The sequence below is a fragment of the Tasmannia lanceolata genome, unplaced genomic scaffold, assembly GCF_043159265.1.
Source record: "Tasmannia lanceolata isolate RefF3 unplaced genomic scaffold, GAP_Taslan_0.1 ptg000048l, whole genome shotgun sequence".
NCBI classification, from domain to species: domain Eukaryota; kingdom Viridiplantae; phylum Streptophyta; class Magnoliopsida; order Canellales; family Winteraceae; genus Tasmannia; species Tasmannia lanceolata.
Window position 1 is genome coordinate 657,250 of NW_027518725.1, and position 10,397 is coordinate 667,646.

The 10,397-nt window shown below is 38.7% G+C and overlaps 1 pseudogene across 1 annotated transcript; it reads right to left on the minus strand.

The window, feature by feature from the left end:
* Positions 1–4,814: 4,814 nt before the first annotated feature.
* On the minus strand, positions 4,815–7,653 carry LOC143864439 (flotillin-like protein 6 pseudogene; annotated as a pseudogene). The gene is made up of 2 exons (XR_013241158.1): positions 7,489–7,653; positions 4,815–5,520 (listed from the first exon to the last, which is right to left on the minus strand). The product of XR_013241158.1 is annotated as a flotillin-like protein 6 pseudogene (transcript).
* Between the last annotated feature and the right edge of the window lie 2,744 nt (positions 7,654–10,397).

The window sequence follows — 10,397 nt, forward strand, 5'->3', positions numbered from 1 at the left end:
GTTTCTGTAGTTAGTTGGCTGGATGTATACTAGTGGAATTACGAATGCACTGAGTGGAAGTTATTTTAGAACGAAAAAAAAAAAAAAAAACAGCTAGAAATTAAAAGTTGCTGAGTGGGAATGTAATAGCCAGTGAGTGGATAGGAATAAAATGAGGGCTGATAATGATAGATAAAAACATGTCTAACTAGTAAAAATAATTTAAATTCTCTTTATAGCTACATTAAGGCCCTGTTTATTTCTAATTTTGAGATCCGATTGTGAGTCCAAAACTGATTATTGTACTCAAAGCTAAACATAAATTTGAGTCCAATAATCAGTCTGGGACTCCCAATCGATTTCCAAAATCCAAAACAAACAGGGCCTTAATTATAGTGCAGATGTAGTGGGGGGTGTTTGGTTGGTTGAAGTATAGATGGTTAAATACCACCAATTCTGTCATCCTATGCTTTTGGTGTAATTGGGTCTTTCACAAAGAAGTACACAACAAATTTATTAAAACTATAATGCCAAATCAAATATAAGCAAATTTTCATCTGCTTACCCTCTCATCAAACACTTTTCCACCTCTAACAATGTTCCCCTCTAGAAAATACATTGGATTACATCCTAATTGTATTTAACATCATGGATCATGGTACTCGAAGGGCAACAAATGCACTCTCTCTGAGCCTATCCCAATCACATGATCACAGCTACTTCTCTTCTAACTTCGAAGTGGGAGATACAGAGCCACTTCAATCAAATGATCAAATGCTTTTGAGTTCACTACCTGGAATTCCTAGTGAATGATTTGCGGAAGGAATTCCCAAGTAATATAATTTGCAGGGACTACAATGCTTTTATAACTTCTCTGACTAACTAGGCAAATCACGAGATCTAGACAGCTAATTGTGTCAAAGGACTGTCACACAACTCCAAAGGCACTTCACATGCAGCTAGGTGGGCTTTCTAAAGATCACTTTGATTTTCCATGAGAGATGGATAATGACCAAAGATAACCTTGGCGAAGAATGGCTATATCAAAATAAGAAAAATGAACTTATCAAAAAAATAATAATAACAATAAGAAAAATGAACTGCATCTTGTTATGTGGAAATAAACAACCCAACCTACACAAAATTTGTGTGTGTGAGGTGGTGGCGGATGGGGTCCCTGGTAATTAGTCTAAGCAGATATAAAATGCTCGCAAGTTCGGTAGATTTGACATATGAGGTTGAGAATAATCAACCCATGGACAGTGCCCTAAAAGAGAGAATTGTACATGACTCTGTAAAGAAGATGAAACCTTTGTATCACCAAGACAGCAATAAGAACAGAGATGCATCCAAATACTTCTTTTTTCCTTGAATCATGGCAATTATATTAAGAAAAGGGAGCCGAGATGGTCAATACAGAAAAAAGCAGACAGAAGAAAAAATACAATTATCCAGATACTCAACAAAACGATAAAAAAATGCATTCCTCAAAATCAAAACTCGTGAGTTCAAGATCCTTCATCAAAGTTGAAATAAGAATTGCAGATAGCCAGATACCCAATCATAATGAAAATTTCTTGATTGTTTAAATTTTTATGTTTTGCTTTTGTTTTTCTCGATCAAATAACCGTTTTGAGGCATATTTCTCGGTGTTCCAAAACATGGATGTGGGTTAAAATGTGGCCAAAGCAAATCCTAGTCAACTTGGCATGACGTAACCGACTACTTTGTTGACACGGATGAGTACTTAGTTGACGTGGTCATTAACTGTTAGAATATGTGTTCTAACAATAACTTGGGAGAGTCAAAGGAGTATGGATTAACCTTTTCTTCTTTTTGAAAATTAACACAGAATTTTATTGAATCAGAAGGAGAGACAAGATGTCCCAGTACATAAGCAAAAAAAGAGAGATCTGACAGTACAGTGTCTATAAAGACCCTGGATTTACAATACAAATGACATTTGTTCCCGTCACATACACCCCATCTTTGGCTAGAGGGTCTGCCATTGAATTGGCCGTCCTTCTCCTGTGAGCAAGATGTGGTCTTAGACATCTAACCAGATCTCGTATCTCGTCGATAATGTTCCGTAGTCTCCAAGGCCCTCTGCCTTGATTGGTAGCCCAAGCTATCACATTGGTGGAGGCCCCCTCCACAATCAGAGGGCCCAAATTGTTGGCAGAATACCACTGTAATCCAAATAGCAATCCCCTCACCTCAGCTTGTAAAATGGGGTTGACTCGGGGGAGTTTTGAAACTACGTTATTTCTACCAAATTCAAAAGCTCTAAAAGTGGAAATGACAGAAGATTGAATTTCTGATGAAAATTGAAGAATGACAGACATCTTTGGAGAAGAAAACTGAAGGGATCAAGATCTTTGCAAAGATAACTACAAACCAAGAGACAGTTTTCCCTAGAAGAAAATACTCTCTACAAACACCACAATTGGTCAGAATATCCCAAACTGAAAGACATCTGGATAACACAAGATCACGATAGATCAAGAAATTCAGCTAATCATAAGACTTAAAAAAATACTTATAAATCCAAAACCCTACACGAATCACGCGTCAACTCCGGGAAACAAAATTCATAATGAACAAAACGAAAACATATCGACAAGAGAAAATGAAACCCAAAAACATAAGGAAACCGTCACATGCCCAATTGGCCGAAACACAAATAAACAAAATTAAAACGATAGAAAGAACAAAGAGAGAGGTTGATTCGAGGCAACCGGACCTCCTAAAAGTTCAATTCAAGAGGAACCATTACTCTCCTAAACAAAGTCTCCTCTGTTGCTGTACAATTCTTTCTCCCATTTCATTGAAATACTCAAGTCAACTCAACAAAGCCATTGTCCCAAACTAGTTGGCGTCGGCTAAATGGATCCTTTAGAAAAATTTCATGAAGAAGGTGAAAGGCATCTACCCGGCTCAAATCCTGGCTCTAGTTGGGTTCCCATTTCATTGAAATAAAGAACTTAAATACAAGCACAAAGAGAGTATCACATCATCAACCCATTTACCCATTTAAATGACACATAACAAGTAACCAACCCCACAAATCTAAAATGCATAATCCTACAATAACTACTTAAAACTAAATCATATACACCATAATAAGTACGCATCATAAACCTAACAATTTAGTAGGAAAATCTTATTAGGAAACCTAACAATTGAGGAAAATCTGTACAGCTCTCTATTAGAATTGTTCCTAATTATATCCTATCACATCCCTTCAATCAAGATGCTAATAAAAAAACCCTAACCAACAGAAAATAAAAAACAGATCAAACAAATTCTTCTACGAATTACACAATTCAAAATAGAAAAAAAAAAAAAAGAAATTGCATAAATGGAACAAAATGAAGTAATTAGGAGAAGAAGAAAGAGGCCGACGGCCGGCGAGTGGCCGTAGAGGCAGCCCTCTTCGCTCGTCAACAAGCGGCTTTAGGGGAGCTTTACGCCAAGCAAAAGGAGGCAGAGGGACTAGTGGCAGACTGGCAGTCGCGCAGGCACAAGGCGTCTATGTTAGCACATTGCTAAAGGCCTTGGACGGAAATTACGCCAATTTGAGGGATTACTTGATGATCAATGGGGGATTATTTCAAGAGATCGCGAAGATTAATGCTGGGGCTATACAAGGATTACAACCAAAGATTAGTGTTTGGACTAATGGCAATGGTGGTGAGATTGCGGGTGGTGGTATGAATGAGGTGGCAGGCGTGTATAGGATGTTACCGCCATTATTTAAGACATTGCACGAGCAGACAGGGATGCTTCCTCCGGCATGGATGGGGACACTCAAAGATTCATCAGCTAATTAAATTAAATTATTAATATGTTCATGTGTGTTGAAAATGGGCGTAATTATCGTATTTTATTTTATTTTGTGTGATGCTTTTGTTTTTAATTAATTATGTATTTCTATCAATGTTACTCTTTTTACTCTTGCTAGTAAAAATGCACTTGCGATGCACGTGCTATTCAATTAAATTATCCATTTAAAATTGTACATACCACATCATAGGTTGATATAAACTGTCCATGTGATGGAACAAAACATCAATAGTTTGTACCCATAAAATCATTCCCGTAGGCTGATCCTAGCCCTCCAATCTATAGAGGTTTCCATGATTGTTGTTCCTCTTAAGGTGCGAAGAATTCTTCATTATTTTTACAGGTGTCTTGCATTCGTAATATCAACATTTCTGTAATTTGACCCGCACATAGTGAATAAGGAAAAGTAGTTTTTTCGTCGTCGTTAGGGGTGCAACACCAGACCCAATTCGGGTTGGGTTGGGTCGGGCTGACCCTATTTGATATGGTACCAATTGTTGACCACCTCAACTCAAGCCGGGTTGTTGATTTTCCTTCCTTTTGCCACATTTCGCTCAAAGGGTTGAAGGGAGATAGTGCATCAAGCTGTTCGCAAGGGCCAACTTGTCGATTGGGAGTCCCAGACAGATTATTGGACTCAAATTTATGTTTAGTTTTGAGTACAATAATCAGTTTTGGACTCACAATTGGATCTCAAAATTAGAAACAAACAAGGCCTTAATGTAGCTATAAAGAGAATTTAAATTATTTTAATAGTTAGACATGTTTTTATTTATAATTATCAGCCCTCATTTCATACCTATCTACTCAGTGGCTATTACATTCCCTAAAAAACTATTGTGATTCTCTTATTGAGTGTTTATGGCTTCCAAGAATCTGTCAACAACTTTTAATTTCTAGCTGTTTTTTTTTCTTTCGTTCTAAAATAACTTCCACTCAGTGCATTCGTAATTCCACTAGTATACATCCAGCCAACTAACTACAGAAACTCTTAAAAACCCAACTAAAATAGCAACCAAGTAGAATCAAAATCTAGAGAACATGCTACAAAAAATGTAGAAAAGATGCAAACTAAATTTCTACTCTTTTGTTCTTCTATATCAAGATAAGAAAGAAACTATCTGACTAAACATTTAACTCCCACGAAATCAATAAAAAAATGAAAAATAAAATAAAAAATAGCTGATGAATCATTAATCATTCTGATGAATCTTCTAGCGTGCCCATCCATGCCGGAGGCAGCATTCCCGTCTGCTCATGCACGGTCTTAAATAATGGCGGTAACATCTTATACACGCCCGCCACTTCACTCATACCACCACCCGCAACCTCACCGCCATTGCCATTAGTCCAAACACTGATCTTTGGTTGTAATCCTTGTATGGCCCCAGCATTGATCTTAGCCATCTCTTGAAACAATCCCCCATTGATCATCAAGTAATCCCTCAAGTTCGCATAATTTCCATCTAAGGCCTTGAGCAATGTGTTAACATAGACACACTGTGCCTGCGCGAGTGCTACTACTCCCTCTGCCTCCTTTTGCTTTGCGTAGAGCTCCCCTAAAGCCATTTGCTGACAAGCGAAGAGGGCTGCCTCTGCGGCCACTCGGCAGGCTTCGGCCTCCTTCTCCCTCTGATAGAGCTCTGCCTCTGCAGCCTTTTGCTTCTTGTAGAGCTTCCAATTTGCCTCTTGCACCTGTTTTTTTATAAACAAAATTCAAAGATGAAGGGGGTATTTGTATACAAGCTAAGAAGGGCCCTATATGCAAATAAAGTTTTGTAAAGCTAATAATTTTTACAAGGCCCTTCCAAAAACCCAGCTGCAAGGGCGCCCTTCCATTTAGCACTCTATTTGCAAATAGAACATTGAGGTCTCCTTGGAGGCCATTACTATATCATCTACTTATACATCTAGACTATATTTACAGTTTACTTTTTACATAGCAAATAAAAAGGCTAGTGATATTTGCACTGCAATTTATGTTTCAATAATTGTACAATCTCAACTTGTCTTTTCATTTTTAATTAGCTTTTACGAGCATATTGGGAACTATAATAACTTTTCATCACTGATTAAATAACAAAAGACAAGCTGAGTTTGTGCAATTATCACAACATTGTAGTACAATTTCCCTGGGGCCCTGTTTGGATTGCAGGAAAGTTTGGAAAGGAAAAATATTTCTAAATTTTCCTGCATATTTTTAAACACAAAAAGGGATTAACGTGAACCAACACTATTCAATTTTTCTTAGAGTGACATTCAATTTATTTGAGTTATGAGTGTCTTAAATAGGTCCCACACATGTATTACGAAAATTTTAAGTAGAGAAAGTCTTCAAGTCATTAGAGGGTATTTTAGTCCAAAAGTGCTATGTTTTTTTTAGGATTTTAGATCTTTTTATTTCTTTTTCTTTTCATATATACGTGACCTCATGGCAGTTTTTGAGACTTGGAAATATTTACCTAGGAGCGTCGCCTTCCCTTCCGGCTTCCGCTCATCCCTTCTCCTCTTTCCCTTCTTTTAACTCCTTTCCCTTCGCTTTTTCGCCCTCTACCCTCATCGTCTTGCTACCAAAATTCTCTCCTGGATGGCAATCAAATATGCACACTAAGCCAGCCAACAGCCTTTCCCCACCATTCTTTCTTTCTTTTCCCCATCTCCCTCCTTCCTCCTTGTTGGTCGACCTTCAGCCTTCGGATTTCAGATCTGCATCTCTTGTGCTGACGCCAACCCACCCTCTCACGTTCCTTCATGCAATCAGTTTATCGTATGATCTGCTGCCCTCATTTCACCTCTTTAGTTTCTGAATAAATATCTACAATTCAGCAGATTTGGCTCTATTTCCCCACTTTTTTTCCCCTCGTAGCAGCCCCCTTCTCAAGAAACAGCCTGACGTCAGAGCAACTATTCTCCCTATGTTTGCTTGCTGATTTCTCATCCTCCCTACTGTCTTGTGCCCCCTTATAGAAAATCCTACCCTTCTTCCGGATCGACCTTACCCTTGTCACCCACAACTCTTACATTACCTTTACCATCACGGATCATACCCTCACCACTTGGGACATCTTGTAGGTCATTCTAGTTGGATTACATAGATATAATTGTTGGGGCAGATTTATAATTGATGACTGATTTTTATGTCATATTCATGAGTTACTTCTTGTTGGGACTTTATAGCATGGAACATGGTATATGGATAATTTAATTTTCACGGATGATTGAAATTTCAGCCTAGAATATTTTTAAAAATCTTATGCTGATTTTAATTATTGATGTCATGTTTATGCTGATTTGCGAACCCTAGAAACAAATCGACGTATTTGCAAACCCTAGAAACCTAAACCCGAACCCTATCAATACAAAACTGGAAAGAAAAAATAGTTAAAAATAGTAAAATCTCCCAAAATTAAGAATAAGCTGAATGACAAGCTAAAACTGGAAAAAAGAAACGAATCAGTGTATTAACAAACCCTAGAAACCTAAACTCGAACACTAACAATACAATCTCTAAGAAGAAGTAGATCTCATGAATGATCTTCATAAAAGTTTTGAAATGTAAACCCTAATTTGACCTGGAATGAAATACAGAAGAAATAACAAGGGAAAAAAACGGAAGAGACTAGAACGAGGTGAAGGATGAGAACGTGCGCGACGGGTGCGTACCGTAGTCGGAGCGGGGCCGCTTTCCTGGCGGAGGCGACATGGCACGTGCTCGTCCGCCGGTGTAAGCGTAGAGAGCAAAGGACATTGTCGAGTGTAGTGGAGAGGAAATGAGAGAGCGAACAACAGAACCCTAACTTTGTCTTGGAAAAGTATATGAAAACGCATGCGCGTCTTTGTGAATGGAAACGAGAGTTATTGAGAACAAATAATTTTAAGTTTGGGCAGTGATATCTAGGCCTGGCAAACACGACCCATGCCCGCAGGTCGACCCAACCCACCCGCAAATTTGCGGGCACGGGTCGGGGTTTTAGTGACCCGCCAAAACCAATCCGCGGGTGACCCAACCAGTAAAAACACGGGTGGGGTCGGGTCAACCCGCAGGCACCCGTGATTTTTTGGATTTTTTTAACATTTTTTATTTTAAAATAGAAAATGAGATCAAGGGCTGAGAGCATCTCACTTTTTGAGCTAGAATAGTGCACTTGTGTTTGGAAATCAGCCCTTCTAACAGCATCTCACTTTTCGAGGACTCCCAACTTCCAGCAGCTCATGAGCATTACTAATTTACTATGCATGAATACACTCCATATTTTTCAAAATGGATGATTGGAAGTTACAGCCCACACCATAGGATGATCCAAACCGTGCATTTGATGGGCCATAATGTAAATAGGTTGTGCCCAAAAAATCATTAGCATAGGATGATTCTAACCCTTCGATCTAAAGAGGGACTGACAATATGGAAACTTCTATAGATCGAACGGTTGAGATCGTCCTATGGCAATGATTTTTGGGGCACGATCTATTTACGTTGTGGCCCATCAAATGGATGGTTTGGATCATCCTATGGTGTAGGCTGTACCGTCCATTTTGAAAAATAGGGGGTGAATTCATACATAGAATGGGGTGAATTTATCACCGCCCAATAAAAACTCTGTTTTGGAAAAACATGCAGGTAACCCACGGGTCGACCCGACCCACCCGCACTGGGTACAGGTCACCTGGTTGCTGTAGGAATGCGGGTCATTTTGACCCCCAAACCGCGTGACCCGCATGACCCGCGGGTCGACCCAACCCGACCCACCCGTTTGCCAGGTATAGTGATATCCCCCCTGATGGATAAAATCCCCCCGTTGACATTTTCTGTTAAGTTTCAAAGGTCAAGGAAAACGTTACAAGCAGTGAATTTATTGTCGAGCAGTGAACCACTCTCACAAAAAAACGTTAAAGGGGGGGATTTTATCCATTTTAGGGGGGGGGGGGGGGGGGTGGTGTATCACTGCCCTTAAGTTTTAACATAGTTTTCCTCTTTGGATTCATCCGTACGCTCAATCTATTTTGGATTTTGAGAACTGATTGCGGAGTCCAAAACTGATTAATTTTTACCCTAATAATCAGTTTTCAACAAAATAAATTCTCAAGATCCAAAAAAAAGATCTCGAGTTGGATATATTATAGAGGGATTTGCTAGGAAAATTTATGGGAAAGGATCCTCTCTCCACATGAATTCCACCATGACTCTTCTCTCCTTTTTATGCTTCTTTCCATGTTGTGTTTTGGAAAGTCGAAGAGCCCTAAATGAAGACCAAGCTACTATTGGAGGCATCATTGATGTCAAATCGCCTTATAAGGGGAGCGCATGCGTAATGCAGGGGGATGAAAATATCATCGCCCATGTTTTTATCCTCTTGGTTGCTATGTACTGAAGTTATCATCAATATGATGGTTTGTATTGGGTCAGCTCTCCATCTTATGTTAGAAGAATTGATGAGTGTTGTGTGGAATAGACATGATTATATGGTCATTTTGTTGATAGTTCATGAGATGTGCATCTCAATAATGTAGTGGAAGCATTCAGTCCTTAGCATTGATTTGGGGTTATAAATTCTTGAATTCTCGAAGGCAATGATGAGGACACTTGGAGCCCACCATTGTTTCCCCCTTTCGTTTGGAGACTTGTCTAGTCTCTTTGCTATCCCATTCTTCTTCTCTTCCCTTTGTGAGACTGACTTAGTCTCTTTGAGATCATTCCATATTCACTCATTATCGAGGGCGATGATGATACTTAGAGCCTACCATTGTCTCTCTCCTTTCTTTAGAGACTTCCTTAGTCTTATTAGGATTCTGTCTTATTCATTCTTTGGGATCATTCTTAGCATTGTTTTGGCACTCTCTTATTCATTTGTTTCAGAATTTCCTTTATCTTCGGGATTCTGTCCTTCATTGTTGACATTCTGTCCTACTGTGGTGAGTACGAAGTGTTTTCTTGTGTGTTTCCTTTAGCTGAAAGGGTTAAAACATAAAAAAACAATAAAAACATTTTTTGAAAATATAGTTTCCGAACTACGTTGGCTTGATCCGTTTCCATAGGGTATGTAGGCAACTTGGGCATAGGGTACGTAGGCAACTTGGGTTCACCCAAGTCCAGTCAAACTTTTCAAAAATAATAAAACGGTTTTCTAAAAACTAAAGAAAAAATAATTTTCAACCAAAAACAAAAGAAAAGGCTTACTTTCCCTGGTCGACGGCACAATGAGATCGACATCTGCTGATTTCATTGGACCTTAGCGATAGGTCATGATGACGCCCTCTCTAGCCAATTGTGCCTTTACCCCTTTTATTTTGTTTGATATTCTTTTTATTGATTTCTTGATTCATTGATTGCTTGCATGATTGTTGTTAGCTTATTTAGTTGATTATCTTTTTAGAATGTGAAAGATTATTGTTCTTTTGCATATTTGATTAAACATATGCTTGATATGCTTATTTGTCACCATGATACATGTTTATTGTTTCCTAGCATTATTTCTTGCTAATTTGCTTATTGATCTGCTTATCTGTAGCATGTGATTGTTTATTGCTTTCCTTACCACAATTGCTTAGCAGTAGTGGAGACAGGTATTAGGGTC